The following is a 20,648-nucleotide window of genomic DNA, read 5'->3' as shown; positions in this document are numbered from 1 at the left end:
AAAAAAAAAAAAAAAAAAAAAAAAAAGTGACCATAAAACCCTATAGGGCTGGACTAAATTTATTCAGGGTAAAAATGCTGCCTAATTTACTTTGCTTAATTGTTTTTATCATTATTATTATTATTATTATTATTATTATTATTATTATTATTATTATTATTGGTGTTTTTTCTTTTTGTGTGTTATTTTGTTATTGTTCATTATTTGTTTTTTGAGTCAGGGTCTTACTATGTAGCGCTGGCTGACCTAGATAGAACTCACTGTGTAGGGTAGGCTGGCTTCAAACACACAGAGATTTATCTGCCTCTGCCCCTGCCTCCCAAGTGCTGGAATTATAGGTGTGCTCTACCATGCCTATTAAACTCAGCTTAATTGTTTTTAATAAATACTACGGGAATGTGCAAAAACAAACTAAATTTATCACAATGTTTGTCTTTGTTAGGATTCTCCCTGGAATGGCAGTCTGAGAAAAGACCATGGCTGTAGAACGTTTACTTGGAAGGTGATACCTGGAAGCAAAAGTCAGGGAACTGAGATATCAAACAGAGGAAAGAAGAAGAAATCCATCAAGAGGGGTCCCTGTTGTTGTGATAAGTAATGTGGTCTCTGTTCTGTTAGGACCTAGATGGAACAAGAAGCTCCAGTGGACCAAGGGCTTGGGCTGCTGACTGGACATTTTTAACTCAAAGTCTTCTAGAGGGTTTGGATGTGGGCTGAGGCTGTAATCATCGAGGTGGGGCTATGACATTCTGCTACCCAGTGGCCACTAACACCCTAAAATAGCTTTGAATACAACCACACAGAAAATTGTAAACTTAGTGAACACTATGAAGATTTTTGTGTGTGTGTTTTTAAATTAATTTAAAATGATGTGTATACGTGGGTACACATGTATGGGTTTGTACATGTAGTGCCTATTAAGAGGGCATCAAATCCTCTGGAACTAGAGTTATAGGTGGTTGTGGCTGCTGAAATAGGGTGCTGGGAACTGAACTTTGTTCCTCTATATATACATACATTCATATATGTATATGTACATATTTGCAAATATGCACATATACATATATGTACATGCACACATATGCACATATATACAATATGCACATATGCATGTATATATATGAATTCATATTTCTCTCGATGTATCTGTGTATCTATCATTTATGTATGTATGCATGTATGTATGTATGAATCTATCTAGTTATCTATCTATCTAGTTTTCAAGCATGAACCTTGTAGGCAACAAGTTGTTGCAATATCAAAAGCTTAGGAGTACCAGATAAGTTTGGCTGGGACAAGAGCTTCCTTTCTCACTTATGTGGCTAGAAGTATGAGCCTCTCCACTGGGATGCTTGAGTTTTCATAACACAGCAGCTGAACCGGCTTACCCCTAAGCCATGGAGTGCTAGATACTGCTCAGCCCTTCTGAACTGTGAGCCTAAATGTCTTTTCTTCCATTCAATTGTCAAATGTTTTGTAGGCTCAATGACAAAAGGAACTGACATACTCCTATTTCTTTGGCCTAACCTGGTTCCTTTGGAGCCACATCAGTATCCTGCTGATTTCTTTGGGCCAATCTCTGTTCTTGGGAGCTAACTGTATAGATAGATTCGTATTACTTTATGGTTAAAGAACTGTTCAAAAGCCCCTCACCATGGTATTTTAATGTACATAGTGGTATTTGAATAAGTCCAACAATATGAGCAAAAGAAAATTTCTTTGTATAATTGTAGAGCTGTAAAATATCCTTCTCATCTAGTTGTACATTGGGGAATAAATTGTTGACTCTACTGTTTGTTCATTACTCTTCTCTGCACACTTTCTGTTAAAGGACTATATTTGCATTTTCTGTTCTTGATGTAGTGGTTTAAATGAAGAGTGTCCCCTGTAGGCTTATGTATTTGAACACTTGGTCCTCAGTTGGTAGTACTATTTGGGGGAGGTTATAAAACTGTTGGGAGGTACAGACTTGCTGAAGGAAGTGTGTCACTGTGGTCAATCTTTGAGAGCTTACAACCTCAATCCACTTCCTGCTGGCTTCCTCTACTTCCTGTGTGTGGTTGAGTATGACCTCTTAGCTGCTCACTCTGGCCACTTGCTACCATGCCTCCTCTTCCCTTACGGAATCTCTCTCTGGGACTGTAAGCTAAAATAAACTCTTCCTTTGGCAAGTAGCTTTTGGTCATGGCATTTGTTCACACAAACAAGAGAATGACAGATATAGTTGACCATGGCCATGTTTATTTAGATAGCAAATTAAAGCCTTAGGTAAGCCAATAAAAGCAGTGGTCTTCAGGCTTCACTGTTCATTAGACTTACCTGAAACTTTAAAAATTAATCGCCATATTCCCAGTTGTAAAGCAGGCCAATTATGTGAAGTCTATGGGTTTGGAATACTTGAACAGTATTAAAACTTTCTACGTTGGTTCCAGCACACAGCAAAGTTTAAGTGTAATGAGTCTTCAAACTTTTAAACATTGGATCTCTTATCACTCTTAAAAATTATTGAGGGCTGAGGGTTGTAGTTTATATAGATAATATCTAAATAGTTACCATATTAAAGATGAAAATAAATTATTCATTTATTAATTAATTTATTTGAAACTAGTAGTAAATCCATTGAATGTTGAAGAACATTTTTTTCAATGTGTGTGGATGTTTTCCTTGCATGTATGTACAATGTATGCGGCATCTATGGAGGCCAGAAGAAGACATCAGATTTCCTGGAACTGTTGTTACAAGCAGTTGTGAGTCGCCATGTGGGCACAGGTAACTTAACATAGGTCATCTCTAAAAGCAGCAGTTGCTCTTAACTATTGAGAGTCTGACTTGCCATGTAGTCTCTGGAAATCTGGTGTACTGAAGATAACAGTAATGAATGAAACATGTCTTAGAGTTTTTGACTCTCTAGACTTTGTGACCCCATCCCTACTGCCTTTGAGTACTGCCTGCTTCTCGCTCTAAGAAAAGATGCTGCAGAAAGCTAGGACATAGATGACTCCCACAAGGATGAGGTAATAAGTCTTCCATCCTCTTGCCTACCTCAGCATTTTACCCTTGAGTTTCTCCTCAACTTCCCTTCTGTTCTCCATGCCCTTATTCCTACCAGCCTCTAGGCCCAAGGCCTTTTATTCTAACACCAACGGGTATTCTCGTGCTGTGGTCAAGTTCAAGTACCTGAATGGGGTAATATCATGAAGACAGGGTTCTAAAGAGAGAGCTAAAGGTTTCTGAATGTTTTATACTAGTGTATGCTAACATGCCTAAATGGGAATAATGTATGGTAATTCAACACAAGAATATAGCACAGGCTTATCAAATCTAACCAAGGATTGGTACTCAGAATATATAAAGAACCCCAAAACAAACAAACAAAAACAAGTAATCCAATTAAAAAACGGGCCAATGGTTTGAATAGATGGTTCTTGAAATAAGAAAAGCATGTTGTTTGTAAATATAGAGAGGAATGCTTCATATTGGCTATCATGGAAATAGACGAGTCAAAGTTCACACATGCCCTGGGAAGGCTGGGGTAAGAAGAGCATATTGTGTTGTGTTGACAAAGATTGGATTCATCGACTTCATATCATTGTCTCAGCATCCAGCCACAAAACACTGTCGGGTGTTGTGTCTGAAACTAGTAGTAATAAGTCATGCACCACAGCTCTGAAAGCTCACGATCTGTTAACACAGCTCTCAGGCTAGGTATGAGATTAAACTGTTTTCAGAAGGAGCCATGAACAAATCCTTCAACCCCAAACTTCAAGACTGTTTCCCCAGGTACTCACACTATTGTGTACTCTCAAAGAACACAGCATGAGAACTCTAATTTCTGAATACCTTCACTAACAATTCCTCTGTTTTTCCCAAATTACAGTCATCCTACAGCTGTGACTTGGCATCATTTTGTGTTTGACTTTTTATGTCCTTAACTTTTATTTCCTTTTGTTATTTGTCTATAACAAAATAGTAGAAGTCATCTCTCATATGTTCATGACATATCTTCTTTTTGGACAAATTTCTATTCAAATCCTTTGTCTAATTAAAAAATTGATGTTTCCTAAGTTCACTACAGGCTTACACCCATAATTCCAATACTCAAGGAAGCAAGGCAGGAGAGTCATGAGTTTGAGGTCATCCAGGGCTCCAGAGTGGGCCCTGCCTCTGAACTGTAAGAAATAATTGATCATTTCTTTCATGGTTGAAATTTAAATGGTTTAATATATGTTAGATACAGGCCCTTAGTGGACATGTAATTTGCAAATATCTTTCACTAAGTACATTGTCTTCCTATTTCTGATGGTATTCTCTGAGACACAAAAGGTTTTATATCTATGTATCTATGTGGACATGTTCACATGTGTGCTTCTGTGTGAGGAAGTCAGAGATGGCATCAGGTACCTTCCTTAGTTGCAGCCCATCTTTTGTTGTGAGACAGAATCTATCAATGAATCCCAAGATCACTGATCAGCTGCACTGGATGACTGGCAAGGCTCAGGAATCCCCTTGTCTCTGTCTCCCAAGCACTGGTATTACAAGCACTCATTTTTTTTTCACATGGGTGCTGGGAATCAGATGAATGTCTTCAGGATTGTTAAGCAGTCCTTCAACCTCAAAGTCTTAATTTCATTGAAATATGGTCTTGTTTTTATCATTTGTATTTTTGTTGTTATATTTAAGGTCACTAGTGTTTATACTCTTGTTTTCTCTTTGGAGAAAGATTTGTATTTGTAGCTCTTTCATTTTAGTATACAATCCATTTTTAGTAAATTTTTGTATAGGGCCTAAGGTACAAGTTCAACCTCATCCTCTGCATGTGTGTCTGCCATTTGCTTATGAGATTTTCTTTTATCTATTGAACTGTACAGCGCTCCAGTTGAGAATCAGTGAGCCTTAATGTCAGAGTCCATTCTATTTTATTGATCATTTTGTCTACCTTTGTGTTAGAGCCATACAATCTTGATTTCTGACTTAGAGTAAGTTTAGAAATCATGATATCTGAGTTTTCTGAATCTATTATTTTTCCAGATTGTTTTGAATACTTTTGACTCCTTGAATTTTCATATGACCAAAAATCATGTGAAAGCATGATAGAAAATTCCTGTAGTCCATAATCTATTGGAAACCACTGCCATTTTAGCAGTAGGCCTTCTGGTATATGAATATGAGATACACTCACATTTACTTATCTCTTCTTCTGACTCTTCATATTTTAAGACAATATTTTACAAGTTGTGTCACATGTGGAGAGCTTTTAGGGCTGCTTGGCAGGAATCTGACATTGGGCCAGGACAAGAAAGTGGGCTTTAGGCAGGAATCTAATTTTAGGCTAGACCTGGGAAGTAAGGTCAGGCAGGAATCTAATTTTAGGTTAGAACAAAGAACTAGGCTTCAGGCAAGAGTATGACTTTAGGCTAGGACAGGGAAGTAGGCTCAGAAATTGTGCTCGTCCTGATAAACCCTTAGAAACAGTGATTACTGGAGTGATCACAGGACTTTGTTTATTGCCTGGCTTGTTCCTTGACTATTTGTGTTTATTGTATTGCTTATTCCTCACCCGAGAACTGGCCTTAATATTTGCATGTAATTAAAATGGTATAAAAGCAGATTGGAAAAAAATTAAACCTGCCTCAGCCTCAGAACTGGATGGCGTCATCCTACAATGTTGTCTAATTGTCTTTTTTCTTTTTAATCCTTGCTTCTGCCACAGAGAACCTGTTGACTGACTGAGCTGGCTTGGTCAGTCACAACTCAATGCCTCAGATTATATAGGAGCAAAAGATAGATAAATGAGTTCAACACAGCATGACCACAAAGAGTCTACTTTCTGAAGCACAGAAAAGTGAGCAATCCTCTTGAAAAGAGTATGACTAAGTTTAAAGATATATTGGAACTGAGAGATGAATAGTAGTTTCTCAATTATAGATATAGATAGTGTATGGGAGAATTCATATATAATGTATGTGTATGTGTACATATAATATAAAAGGTATACTTTCTTTTTATAAGCTTTTATTTCAAAATTTTAAGAGGCAAACTTTTTACTTGCTTTTATAGTTCCCTCATAAATAATTTGTGAAAGTAAGTATGTGATTGAGGTAAGTTTAAATAGGTAGTAAGACCTGTAATTTAAGGAACTAAAGGTAATAAAGTCTTGGAAATGGGTTTCCAGTGGATCTTAATTAGAAACTACACATTCCTTTTGAATTTTGTCCCCACTGTTGTCAAGAGGCCACTGCTCCAGTAGAGGACAAAATTTTAAATTATTTTTCTTCATAAGATTTAACCTTCTATGTCATAGACTTTAGTTTTTAGTATATTTACCATAATGTGCTTGGGATGTAGGAAATAGGAAGGGCAGAAAATAAAGATCTTTCATGAATTATAAATCATTCAAGGAACACTTCTCAACAGAGTGAGAATGAACAGCCACCGGAGGGCAGTAAACTGTCCTGAGCCATTTATTTACAGGGGTTTTGTTCAAGTGTGAACAATCTCGTGAACATAAGGTGGTTACTCAGAAAACCTAAGCAAAAACCAACATCTTTCTTTTCTGAGACATTACACTAACTAAAGATTTCTTTGGCTTAATTCAAATCATTGGGATTTTGTTGTTTGTTCTTGCTTTCGTCTTCACATTTAAAGATCTTCCAGTGGATAAGCAACATGGCATAAGCTTGATGACAGCTACAGATACTCATCTTGGTAGAGTTCATCAATCAGACAAGGACTCAGGAGACCTACCTCTGATTTTTCTCTTTTTTTCTTATTACTTGTCTTTAATCCTTTTCTATCAGGACTTGATTTCCTTAAGCACACAGTAATGTCACTTGCCTACTTGATGGCTCCTGTCCTCTAGTCAAAGAAGAAGATGGTGCATATAAATTGACCTTTTAAAAGAATTAAGTTGGAGTTGGAAAGGGATCACAGTAATTGAGAGCACTTACTATTCTTGGGTAGGAACTAGGTTTGGTCCCCATACCCACATTATGGCTACCAACTGTCTATGAACCTGATGCCCACTTCTGGCCTCCAAAGACACCAAGGACACACACACAAACACACACACACACACACACACACACATTGTACATACACATATATGCCAGCAAAACATTCATACACATAAAATAAAATAAATAAATCTTGAAATCATAATAAGGCTGGATACATGTAAGTTATTTTGAAAATTAGAAATAGTTGGTCCTGTAACTGTCTTCCTGCCTGTAGGTAGGGGATTACGATGGTTACTTTTGACTGTCAAGCTGATTGGATTAATTAATGTCTAAAAGTGAAACTAGCCTGCCTCAAAAGACATGAGATACTGCAGCTCACATCATGGCTTATGAGCATGTGGTCTCTGTATTAGTTCCTCTTCATTGTGACCAAGAATCTAACAGAAGCAACTCAAGGAAGAGATTTCTTTTGGGGTTTACTTAAACACACATCTGGGAGAGTCTGTGATGTACTTTCAGGGACAATTAGACTACGTGGACTCCGATCCTTGATGAAATCAGAACAAAGGAGGCAGGGCCTACTTTGAGGAAGTAGCTAATTGTGGGTGTGTCCTTGGGGACTACATCTAGGCTGGACTTCTTTTTTGTTTTTCTTGTTTCCCAGCCGCTATGAGATGGAGTGCTCAGCTCTCTCATGACACAACTGAAACTGTAAGCTAAAACAAACCTCTCCCTTGAGTTGCTTCTGTTAGGTTCTTGGCCACAAAGAAAAGGAACTAATTACAGAGACCACATGCTCAGAAGCCACAGTGTGATCTGCAGCATCTCATGTTTCCTGAGGCAGGCCAATTTCACTTACATCTTCTATCTTAAAATCACTTATTGGGCTAGAATGTGAAAGCATTTGCTGTAGAAATCTGTTGGAATTGGATTGTAAGAAATTATGGTGGAAGGAAAAATCTGATTCCCAAAAGTTGTTCTTTCATTTCTGCATACCTGTACACACACACACACACAGAGAGAGAGAGAGAGAGAGAGAGAGAGAGAGAGAGAGAGAGAGAGACTTACATACACATACACACACACTTAAATAAAAATCTAAACAATAAAAACCACTTATCAACTGAACATGATTGTCCAAGGCCAGGTTCTCTCTCCTCTTTGTTGGATACTGCAGTTATCCCCATTGGTTCCTGGGAGCCTCTTACTTTCCTGGCATCTGGGACATTCTAGTGGCTACCCCCTGTCCCCCATCCCCCACTGCTGCACACCTCTGTTCAATTTCCTGACCCTCTGTACTTCTCCCTACCCTACCCCTGTCTCCTCCCACATCTGATCCTGTCCCTCTTTTCCCCTCCTCCTCCCTTTCCCTCAAAGTCCCTCCCTCCCTCTACCTCCCATGATTATTTTGTTCCCCCTTCTAAGTCAGACTGAAACATCCACACTTTGGTCATCCTTCTTCTTGAGCTTCATATGATCTGTGAGTTGTATGTTGGGTATTCTGAGCTTTTCTCTTAATATCCACTTATCAGTGAGTGCATTCCATGTATGTTCTTTTGTGATTAGGTTACCTCACTCAGTGTGATATTATCTAGTTCCATCCATTTACCTGTGAATTTCACGAAGTCATGTTTTTAATAGCTAAGTAGTACTCCATTGTGTAAATGTACCACATTTTTTTGTATCCATTCCTCTGTTGAAGGACATCTGGGTTCTTTCCAGGTCCTGACTATTATAAATAAGGCTGCTATGAACATTGTGGAACATTTGTCCTTGTTATATGTTGAAGCATCTTTTGGGTAAATGCCCAGGAGTGGTATAGCTGGTTCCTCAGGTAATACTATGTCCAATTTTCTGAGGAACTGCCAGATTGATTTCCAGAGTGGTTGTGTCAGCTTGTAATCTCACCAGCAATGCAGGAAAGTTCCTCTTTCTCCACATCCTTGCCAGCATCTGCTGTCACCTGAGTTTTTGATCTTAGCCATTCTGATTGGGGTAAGGTATAATCTCAAGAGTCGTTTTGATTTGCATTTCCCTGATGACTAAGGATGGACACGCCCCCACTTGAGGGATGGGGCCACCCACCCATCTCAAAAATATTAACTTAGAATTGCTCCTGTCTAAAGGAAATACAGGGACAAAGCATGGAGCCGAGACTAAAAGAAAGGCATCCAGAGACTGCTCTACCTAGGGATCCATCCCACCTGCAGACACCAAACCCAGACACTATTGCTGATGTCAAGAAGCACTTGCTAACAGGAGCCTGGTACAGCTTTTCCCTGAGAGGCTCTGCCAGAGCCTGACCAATATAGTTACTGATGCTCACAGCCAACCATCAGATTGAGCACGGGGACCTTAATGGAGGAGTTAAGGGAAGGACTGAAGTAGCTGAAGGGGTTTACAACCCCATAGGAAGAACAACAATATCAATCAACCAGCCCCCTCCCCCCTTTACAGCTCCCAGGGACTAAACCACCAACCAAAGAGTGCACATGGAGGGACCCATGGCTCCAGTTGCATATGTAGCTGAGGATGGCCTTATGGAGCATCAATGGGAGGGGAGGCTCTTGGTTCTGTGGAGGCTCATTGCCCCAGGATAGGGGAATAGTAGGGTGGTGAAGCGGGAGTGGGTGGGTAAGTGGGTGGGAAGGATCCTCATAGAAACACAGGGGAGGATGGGATAGGGGCTTACAGAGGAGAAACTGGGAAAGGGGATAACATTTGAAATGTAACTAAATAAAATAACCAAGTTAAAAAATTATAGATAAAATAAAAGCACAAAAAAGGAAGTTTCAGAAACAGCAACAACAACAACAACCAAAAAAAAAATGCAAAAAAATAAAAAAAAAGAAAAGAAAAGACGAAAAAGAAAAAGAAACTGGGCCAGGAGGATCACAAATATGAGGCCAGTTTGAGTCTCATAGTGAGACTGTATTTTAGAGAGCAAAGCTAAGTAAATAAATGCTATTTATCATTGAGGCCTAGACTTTAAACTAATGAAAAACATTTCTTTCATTGGAATAGAAAATTTTAGTGAACGTATGAGTAACTTTTCTACGAAAACTAGCTAGCAAACCATAGTAGTAGTCTTTCTAAGCACACTAACTCATTATATTCAGCAGATCTACAGTGAGCATCTGCCTGGTGCCTCCGGGGAACATAAGAGGCAAAAAAAAAAAAAATCTCCCTGCTAGAATCTCCCTGCTAGAATCTCCCTGCGTGTGTACTGCCATGGCTACTGTGAATTTTGATTTCTCAATATGATATAGCAATGTTTTAGGGAATAGTCCCGAATTTTGTCCACCTAAGTTTTGGTTAGAGTGTATCCTCCACAGCTTCCCAGAATCTTTTCTTTCTTACCTGAAAATTCTTCTGTCTCCATCTGGTTAAGACTTGAGAACAAAGGGCCTTGAAAAGTGTTACAGGAGATTCACATGCTGCTTTTGTTTCACAAGTTATTTTCTTATATGCAATTTCATTTAAAATACTCAGCAATCTTCTTTGTGGATATTATTTTTATTTTTAAACTGGAGAAACTACAATTCAGAGATAGGAAGTTGTTTATTCAAAGCTACAAACCTTATTGGGAATGGGGATGGAAGGATGGGAGAGAGGACCCGGTCATAGTGGATTAGTCAAAGTAAGGATGTATTATGAAGTGTTAATGGAAATCCCCTATTTGAAAGCTAATTAAAAATATAAAGTTTCAATGAAGAGCCTCTGCCTGGGGAGAGACAATGCTGTTCCTGGAAGTCGTGGTTACTAAACAAAAGTCTCAGTGCCAGGCTAGCAATACCTTCTTGACAAGGTTACTCCTCAGGGAGGTTCCCTAGGCCCCAGAACAACACAAGTTCTTGACATTGTTCTTTCTTGTTTGTTTGTATAAGGGTCTCACTATGCAGTTCCTTCTGGCCTGGAGCTCACTATGTAGACCATGGTGACCTCAAATTCCCAGAAATCCTCTTATCTCTGTCTCCTGAGAGCTGGGATTAAAGGCATGTATCCCATGGCTTTTCCATTGTCTTGAAAGGCTACTGTGATGGCTATTATTGGCTGTCACCTTGACTACATCAGTAATTAACTAAGACATTTAAAAATGCAGCTCAGACCTGTGAGGGATTTTTTTTTTCTTATGTAGATCCACTTCTAATCCAGACATTTAAGGTAGGAAGTCACATGCTTTTAATCCAGATCTTGAGTCAGGAAGCCTCACCTTTAATCTGGGCCATACCTTCACTAGAAGCCTATATAAGGACAAAGAAGATATATAACTCATTCCATAAATTCTGTTATGCTAGAGACTCCTGACTAATACAGCCACCCTACTCAAAGGTAAAACCCTATTGCTAAAGACACAAAACACTTTGGTTTCAGGATATAAAAATCAAACTGAAGCCAGGCCGTGGTGGCACAAGCCTTTAATCCCAGCACTTGGGAGGCAGAGGCAGGTGGATTTCTGAGTTCGAGGCCAGCCTGGTCTACAAAGTGAGTGCCAGGATAGCCAGGGCTATACAGAGAAACCCTGTCTCGAAAAACCAAAAAAAAAAAAAAATCAAACTGAAAGCAATCAGGAAACTTCTTCCCTCCCGGAGAGCTGTCATAGTGCTGGAAAGTGCTATGCAGGTTTCATAGGGGAGAAAAACCATCAATAGTATTACCCAGCATTGGACCCTGGGTACTACAATACCAACCTACCAAGCAAAATATGCCCACAGGTGCATGGTAGCACGAAGGTATGGGGACAACCAACCACTTCCTGCTTAGATCTGAGGCCCGTTCCACAGAAGGAGAATTCCTGCCTAGTACTGTAAATTTACTGGTCAAAAACTCACAATCCAAATCTATGCAGTTCCTTCTGGCCTGGAGCTCACTATGGAGTTCAGTGGCCCCCTCACCTATAAGGGGGTGGCTACAATCATAATTTTATTAAATAGAAATGCTGTCAAACTGCACTCTAAACATTATTGTTTTAACAATAGTGCCATCCTTACCCTTGGTCAGCGGTTAGTACAGAGCTTCATGGCTGGTTAAAGAGCTGAGAGTAGATGACTGTTGAGTGCTTAGCCTCTCTCTGGTAGCTCACAAATATCTGTAAGGCTAGCCGAAAGGGATTCAGACATTCCCTCTTCCAACTTCCATGGACACACGCACATGTACACACACACACACACACACATGCACATCTGCACACTCATACATAACTATGGTAAAATAAATATTAAGAATAGTAAATGTAACTTTAAAAGAGACACAATGGGAGTTTCTTTTAGATATTCTAAATGCAAGCTATGTTTAGGTATAAGAACTTTTGTCACTGATCCTGGCTTACTGTCTATTTAAAGTAAGAGGTGTTAACACAGAAAAAGGTAGCAGATAAAGATTTGAAAGCAAAGAAAAGCACTGAGCGTCTATCAATCACAATACCAGTGTCACACAGTAAATTAATGCAGAAGGCTTAGAATACCAGCTTTAGGACTAAGGAGAGGGCAAGCGCAGAGCTGCCTTAGAATGTGAGACACTGGACACGAGCCCATCATGTTGAAATCCAGTGGCAGTGGGGAGATGTCCATCCACGAACATTTTGTCCTGAATGAGTCTTGAAGTACCTTATGTGAGGGATCAGGATGCTTGAGCTTGCCACCCTGATCTCTGTCCACACCACACAGACAGCAGATCTTTAGTGACCCTAAGGCTAGAGGCTCCACCTCTTCTCCAAATGTCAGATATGGAGACAAAGGCTAAAGAAACCCTACAAGTCACTTCAGAATATTTGAAAAAGATATGGAGATCCCACATGCTGCAGCCAAAAGGAATGCCTGGGATCCATAGGGAAATACGTGTCTTGGGACCCAAATCAGAAACTTTAAGTTGTTAGTCCAGGGCAGGGTTCTTCCTTCCTACCCTGTCCTGGTACCTACTCAATGTCCTATCATGCAGAACACAGAGAATGTTAATCAGATAACCTTGGAAGGTAGGAGCTGATGTGTTGGGATCCTACATGAACTGCCATAAATGTGCTACCTCTTTGACTCTGGTAACCTGTTCTAAAAAACACATTTGTGAGATCTAATTCCCAGCATTCTGTAAGTCACCTAATAAAATTACTTGTTATTGTCTTTAAAATTTTGGTAGCGCATTTGAGGTCAAGAACTGATTAATCCCGCCTTATTTTCAACCTTAATGCCTGGCTTTCTTACCCTCAGCTCCTTTTTGAAACCTTTGGACTTGCTTAGTCATTGGGTTAATGTAAAATTAATTGCAACCACTCCTTTGGTTGTTTTAGTAATATGCAGCTTGTAGTTTCTAGACACTTTCAGGTTATAATTATGCAAAACACATTGAGAAACAGTAGGACATTTTTATTCTCCCCAGGGATTTATTCTTTAAGCTGTTTAGAACAGAATTTTGGCCTGTGTGTCAAGATTCCTGTCAGCCTTCGGGCAGCTGATGTGGCCTGGCTCAGCCAGGGCTCCATGCCATTAAAATCTTACTGCTTCCAAATGTGCCCTGAAGTTAAAGGCGCCATGGAGCTTTGCAAAAGCAGTTTTGCTTTAAATATATCTGCCAATACATGTGCTTGGGGTCATTTTAAATTACTAATATAAACCGTTTTGCTACTTCTTCCAATTTGGCCGTTTTCTTGCTCATCACAGACTTTAATATCTGCTTAGTTTTTCAACCATGAAACATTTATACATCTCCATGTTTAGGTTCTTTTGTGCAGCTGTGACCAAATGCTTGCGAGAACACCTTAAAGGAAGAACTATCCATACTGACTCAGGATTTCAAAATTTGATCCAAGGTCACTTGGTCTCATGTGCTTGAGTCACATCACACTGGTAGAAGCAATGGAGGCCGTAATTGCTAAGTCATGGTGAACAGGAAGAGAAGAGAGAAAAACAGGAAGGAGCCAGGGATAAGATAATTTCCAGGGTCTTCCACCAGCGACCTACTTTCTTCTACAATAAAATTTTACCTCCCCAAATAACATCATCACTATGGAGCATTTTCTACTCAAGCCTGAACGCTCCTACGTTGCAGACATGGTGCCCACCTCCGTGACACCTTCCTTCCTTGACTACGCTAACTCATTATGAGCTGTCCCTCTTAGTCTTTGGAACTGGAGGTGAATTTCATTCTATGGTTTATTCGCATTTGGTTACTTTACTTCCCTATTCATCTATGTACATCTAGTTTTCCCAACAAAGTTACCGATCTCTAAAAGCTGAATGAGATATCCTGGCTGTGCAGGAGGCTGATGTGGGACCAGGATGCAGAAGTCTGAGGGTGGCCTGAGCAGTATACTGGGACCCCATCTCTAAAGTCTTGAAGGAAAACATCACTTCTTAGACATCTTTGTTCACATTCCACCTACTGAGATACATTTAACATCTATATAAAATCTACTGACTAATTGGTCGTGACTAATAAATATCATGCACTGAGCACAGTGGCTAGGAACAGAGTGTGTAGGATCAGACTGGTCATAATCTCTCCAGGGAGGCCTGATAATGGGGAGATCCTGAGCTATAGACTTAACTGTTTCTCTACTTTTAGTACTCAGATCAGAAAGGATGTCCCTTATGGAACTATTTGAGAACTGAGAAAATACTGAAGAAAAAAAAAAACTAAACTAGAATTCATGAGAATGTTAGACAAAAATTCTTGTGTGTGTATTGATTTAACTCATTCACCCCTACAAGGAAAAATGTTATTGTATGTGTTTTATAATACAGTTAAAATGAGATTAAGAGGGAGGCTGGCAAGATGGCTCAGCAGGTAAGAGCACTGACTGCTCTTCTGAAGGTCCTGAGTTCAAATACCAGCAACCACATGGTGGCTTACAACCACCTGTAATGAGATCTGACACCCTCTTCTGATGCGTCTGAAGACCGCTACAGTGAATTACGCCAGAGCGAGCGAGCAGGACCCGAGCAAACAGGGCCGGCAGAGGTCCTGAGTTCAATTCCCAGCAGCCACACACATGATGATAGCTCACTGCCATCTATACAGCTACAGTGTACTCATACCCATAAAATAAATAAAATAAATCTTTTTTAAAAAATGAGATTAAGAAAAGTATCTACTCTAAGGTCACAGAACAGGATTTACCCTCAGGCAATTTGACTTCAGAGTCTAGCTGCTTAATGTACAGGACATCTAAGTGCTAAAGAAAATAGTTTCAGAAACTAGTGATATTGTCCCCTTCAGGTTGCCCAGTGAACACATCAGTAGGTAGATAGTAAGGGAATTAGTCCTCTGGGGTGGAATTGGTATTTGGACTTGTTGGGACATGTGAGTGAACTTGAACAGAGCATTGCCATTACTCAGTAATAGTTTCAGCTGTACCTAGACTGAGGAAGGGCAAGGTGCAAGGAACAAGGGTGACCTGAGGGTTTTTATTGTCCCTGTCAGTCGACCAGTTTAGAGTCATCATGGAGTCCTGCTTCTGAGTGTGTCTGCATGGGCATTTGTGGAAAGGTTTAAACTGGGAAGGCTAGTCCTGAAGGTGGGAGGGGCCTGACCTGAAGGAAGGAAATGGGCTGTGACTGCAATGTGGCCAGCTGCCTTTGACCGACCGCTGCTCCCATGCCTTCCTCACTGGGATCGGCCACACCCTTGAACTCTAAGGCCAAATAAGTGCTTCATTCCTTATGTTGCTGTTATCAAGTGTTTAAACACATCTACCAGAACAATAAGTAATACAAGTTGAGGGATAATATGACAACATATGATAATATGTTTGAATTCTGCAAACAGCTGACTAAGCAGCTGTGCCCATGAAGGCCTCTGGGACATTGAAGCCCGTATAGCCTGACTGGAGGTGTGGTGAGTAGATATAACAGAATGATCCTGACTGGGCTTCACTCCAAGCTACAAAGAGTGCCACCCTGTCTATGTGTCCCCAGTACCTGACATGGCATCCTGGATGCTAACCTCTGCATACTTAGTAGTGGCCCTGGTGTCAGTGTTTCTAAGGAAGAACCTCAAAATGGCTTCCTAGCAGGGCAAAAGTGGGAAAACTAGAAAGCCCCAAGGACTTTGGAAGATGTACACATTGAGCTTCAGTTCTACTTGGAACAGATGTGTATGAGGAAGTGGGACCTGGTTTACCGTCAAGGATTCATGCCTCTCCCCACTCCCGCAAGCCACTTGTTAATGTTCCAACTCCTAGTATCTCAGGATTGAGAGGTAGTCTTGGCAAATCTTAGGTTACAGTGAGACTGTTCAGGTTGGGCCTGATCCAGTAGTGATGTTTATCTCCAAGTTTGGGTACCTGATGTGAGGCAATGGATGATGACAGTGGGGCTGTGTGGCAGAGGCTGTCATCTCATAGCAACCAGGAAGAAAGCTCAAGGAAGAGTTTGGGGATGAGGTGTGTTCTTTAAGATCACTCTAGTGACCTGCCTCCTCTAACTAGCCTCCTAAAGGTTCCATAGTCCCCCCAAAACAGCATAGCTAGGTGATTCCTTAAAAAATACTTTAAAGTACTCCTAAAGAACCTCTGCCTCATGCCATAAAATGATATGAAAGTGATGTTTAGTGGAGCCTAAGGAAACAAAGAGTTCCCAGGCTGCCCACCTCCTGGGCATGTGCATACAGAGTAAACGGCGAAGGTGTGAGGCAGCAAGAGGAGGCAGGGTTCTCCACCCCTGGAAGCTCAAAGACCTGCTCCTCACAGTTGTGTACCACAGGGTCTTATCAGGTTGATAGCAATTTTCTTTCAAGCTGTACTTTTCATACTCAGTGGATAAATGAACATACAAATGAATTCAATCTTGTCAGGAGAATAAAAATAGTCACTGCCTTTCTCAGTGACCTAGACTCATCAACGTATTTCAATGCTTTCCTTGTTTACTTCGTATTCCTCTAAAAGCAAGGCTTTGTTACCCTTTACATATAAAAATATATTATTGAGTGATTTCAGTTTTGGTAAAGTACTACAAGATAAAGGGAAATGCTCTTCCACTCTCCTGTGGCTTAGTATAACTACAAATGTTATACAATTTGGGGGCTGGAGAGATCGCTCAGTGTTTAAGAACATTTAGAGGACTATACGGGTTCTATTCTCAGCACCCATATGTTGGCTCACAGCTATCTATGAGTTCAATTCCAGGGAATCTGGCACCCACTTCTGGCTTCCACAGGCACTGCATACAAGTGGTATATAGACATACAAGCAGGCAAAAGACTCATATGCATAGAATAATTGTTAAAAATTAAAACTTGGGGGCTGGAGAGATGGCTCAGTGGTTAAGAGCACCAACTGCTCTTCCGAAGGTCTCAAGTTCAAATCCCAGCAACCACATGGTGGCTTACAACCATCTGTAATGAGATCTGATGCCCTCTTCTGGGATGTCTGAAGACAGCTATAGTGTACTTACATATAATAAATAAGTAAATCTTTAAAAAGAAAAAAAATTAAAACTTGTGGGCTGGAGAGATGGCTCAGTGGTTAAGAGCACTGACTGCTCTTCCAAAGGTCCTGAGTTCAAATCTCAGCAACCACATGATGGCTCATAACCATCTGTACAGCTGCAGAGTACTCATATATATATAGATAAATAAATAAAACTAAAAAAAATTAAAACATAGCTGGGCATTAGTGGTGCATACTAGCACTTTAATCCTAGCACTTGGGAGGCAGAGGCAGGTGGATTTTTGAGTTCAAAGCCAGCCCGGTCTACACCGTGAGTTCCAGGACAGCCAGGGCTATATAAAGAAACTCTGTCTTGAAACCCCCCCCCCCCAATTAAAACTTAATATTATAAAAGCTTATAATGTAATATATAATTAGCATAATAGCTAAAATCACTTTTTGTTAGATACTATTAATTAGTTTAAAGAATGTAAGTTGTACAAAATTACTTTGTGTTCATGTTCACCCCTCATGGCTCTTTGGAGACAAAGAGGTTGTCAGTAAATGAGTAGTTTTATTGTATTACTTTACAACTGTATTACTTTATCATATATTATATTATCTATATTTCATTATATATTACATTATATATATTTTTGAAATTATAATTACATTATTCCCTCTTCTCCCTCCAGCTCCTCCCAGGTAACACTGGCCCCTACTGTCATTCAAATTTATGACCTTTTTTAATTTAATATATGTGTTATATGTATATATTCTTTAAATTTTTTATGTATAAATATATGTACATTCCTAAACATATAAATACAACCTACTTAGTTGGCATAATATTTCTTCCATGTATATGATTTCAGGACTGCCAGTTGGTGTGCTCTTATCTAAGACTATATCTCCAACTCTTAACATTTCTTAGTTGTTTGTATCTCTTTGGCTAAAAATCTTAGAAAAACCTAATCCTCATGAGCATTCCTCCTTCTTCACCAGCATGTCTATTGGTGATGTCCTTATTTAGGTCATGTTTAGGCAGCCATGTTGGTGGAACTTCACGGTTGTGCTCCTCTGTCATTTCTAGGAGACACAAGCTCACAGAAAACTCCCTGATCCTCTGGCTCTCATCATCTTCCTACCCGCTTCCCCCTGCAGTGTTCCCTGTATCTTTGTCGCAGGGGTTGGGCTATAAATGTACCCAATGGGACTGTACTTCCAACAGTTCATTTTCTGCACGGTCTCTGTTGCCAAGAGAAGTTTCCTTAAGGAGAGGTTAGGACCCTCTTGTCTGTGGGTGGAAGGCTAGATGTTTAGAATGTACTTAGGGGCTGTGCTGGTTTAGTAAAGTAGCAGTTGTAAGTTCTCTTCTGTGATTCATGATTTTGCTGGCCCCAGTAGCTGGTTCCCAGTATCATACATGACTTCTCTTTTGTTGGGTAGGCCTGAAGTCTCATCAGAGAGCTGCTGGTTACTCCTAAGGTATTTGTTACTATTGCATCTTTACAGTTATCATAACATGCTGGTTGTCTTGCAAAATATTAAAAAGAACCGCATGTTCCTAGGCTATGCCCTGCTACTCTCTGACCCCAGGGGCTGGCCAGCCATGCACTGGCAGGCAATGGCCAACCTGTTTTTATCTGGTGGAGACTCTCTGACTCAGAGCTCCAAAATCTCTCCACCCAGCTCGCTAGGTTCCTACTGGAGGGTCACTACTGCACCAGCCCTGTGCTTCGGTACCCCCACGGCCTTTGTGGTGCACATCAGGCAAACCCAAGCTTTACTGCCGTACCTTTCTCTCTTGAACACAGACGAGCTGCCCCGTGAAGGAAAAGGCAACACAAGCTTAGTTCAGAAACAACGGGAATTCACTCGCTGGGCGCAACAACTAAAATACTAACTTGTATGCCTTGTTAAATCTAAATCCTCTGGTGGCGAATCCTGACGGATCTGCCATGGAATAAGGAAGACACTCCTTGGAAACCAGGAAACCCTTGTAGCTACATCTTGTCCTTTCGCTATCCCAGTCCAAAAGGATCTGTCTCCTGCTTACTCTCTTGCCCTCTCTAACCCGGAAGTCCCGCCTACTCACCCAGTGATTGGCTCCTTTATTTGGGTATTGATTCACAAGAAGTCACCGGAATAGGACTCACTCCTTGTCCGCAGCCCCTCCCAGGAGAGCGGAATTAGCATTAACTTACGAACAGCACCAGGTCTGTGGTTCTGAGGCACCATTACTGGGTGAAATTACTGGTAACTTCCCTCCTTTCAAAGATTGCATGGCACCTTCTGGTATCACGGCAGGTAGTCCTGAAGCAGGAGGATTTCAGGTCAGATCCCTCTCAGATACCCTGGGTCCTAAAACTGAAGTGTATGGCATCTTTAGCAAAAGGGATTTAACTTCCAAGACAATCAAGAACAGTAGCTGTAACTATCATGTTTTTGGAGTCTCTTGGAAAATGCTGATATGAGAAGATGTTTTATCTGATGTTAAAGTTTTTGTTAGGTAGTCTGTGGCTCTTTTGTAGAGCACTGTCAGCCTAGATGGCATTTTTCATTTATATTATTTTATTTTTTAAGATTTATGCTTTGGTTTTTAATTGTGTGTATGAGAGGGGAGTGAACATGAGTGTGTTGCCCACAGAAGCCAGAAGATTTCCTCTGGAGCTACAGGCATTTGTGAGGCACCTCCATGCTGGGATCTGAACTCAGGTCCTATGTCCTCTTAGCTACTGACCCATCTCTCAAGCCCCTGCTACTTTATGATATTTTATTAAGTTGCTCAGCCATGTAAGAGATTGAATCCAGTGCTTTGCCTATGCAAAGCAACCACTGAACTCTATCCTCCGCCTGGTTTGTTTTCCTCAGTGCTGGGACTGAGCCCTTTTCATAAATACTTTTTTCATTTTCTTTGCAACAAACTCATCAAGTCGTTCATCTGTAGACATCTAAGAGGGCTTTCAATTACAATGTATGTTTCTATTCAATTTGCAGATGGAAGGTGCCTGTATCCTATTCTCTGCTATTATAAACACAGCTTTGAATATGAACAATCCCATGCTGATTAGAGGTTTTCAGCATTAACCATGAGCCTCAGCTGTAAACTTTAGCAAATAACAGAATACATAATTCTCTGGCACGTCCAGTCCTTTCATGTCACAGAGTTGAAGTTATTTCTCCTTACGTGACAAACAAGCCAAATGCAGGCTATAATCAAGGGGGCAGGCTATGATTAAATCTACATAGTGCTTTCTTCAAGCTCCCTACCAGCTCTATAGAGGTAAGGGGACAGAAACATGGCCAGGCATCTTTTTCTTTCTTTTTTT

Source organism: Mastomys coucha, unplaced genomic scaffold (assembly GCF_008632895.1).
Source record: "Mastomys coucha isolate ucsf_1 unplaced genomic scaffold, UCSF_Mcou_1 pScaffold21, whole genome shotgun sequence".
NCBI classification, from domain to species: Eukaryota; Metazoa; Chordata; class Mammalia; order Rodentia; family Muridae; genus Mastomys; species Mastomys coucha.
Note: the sequence above shows the minus strand (reverse complement) of the source record.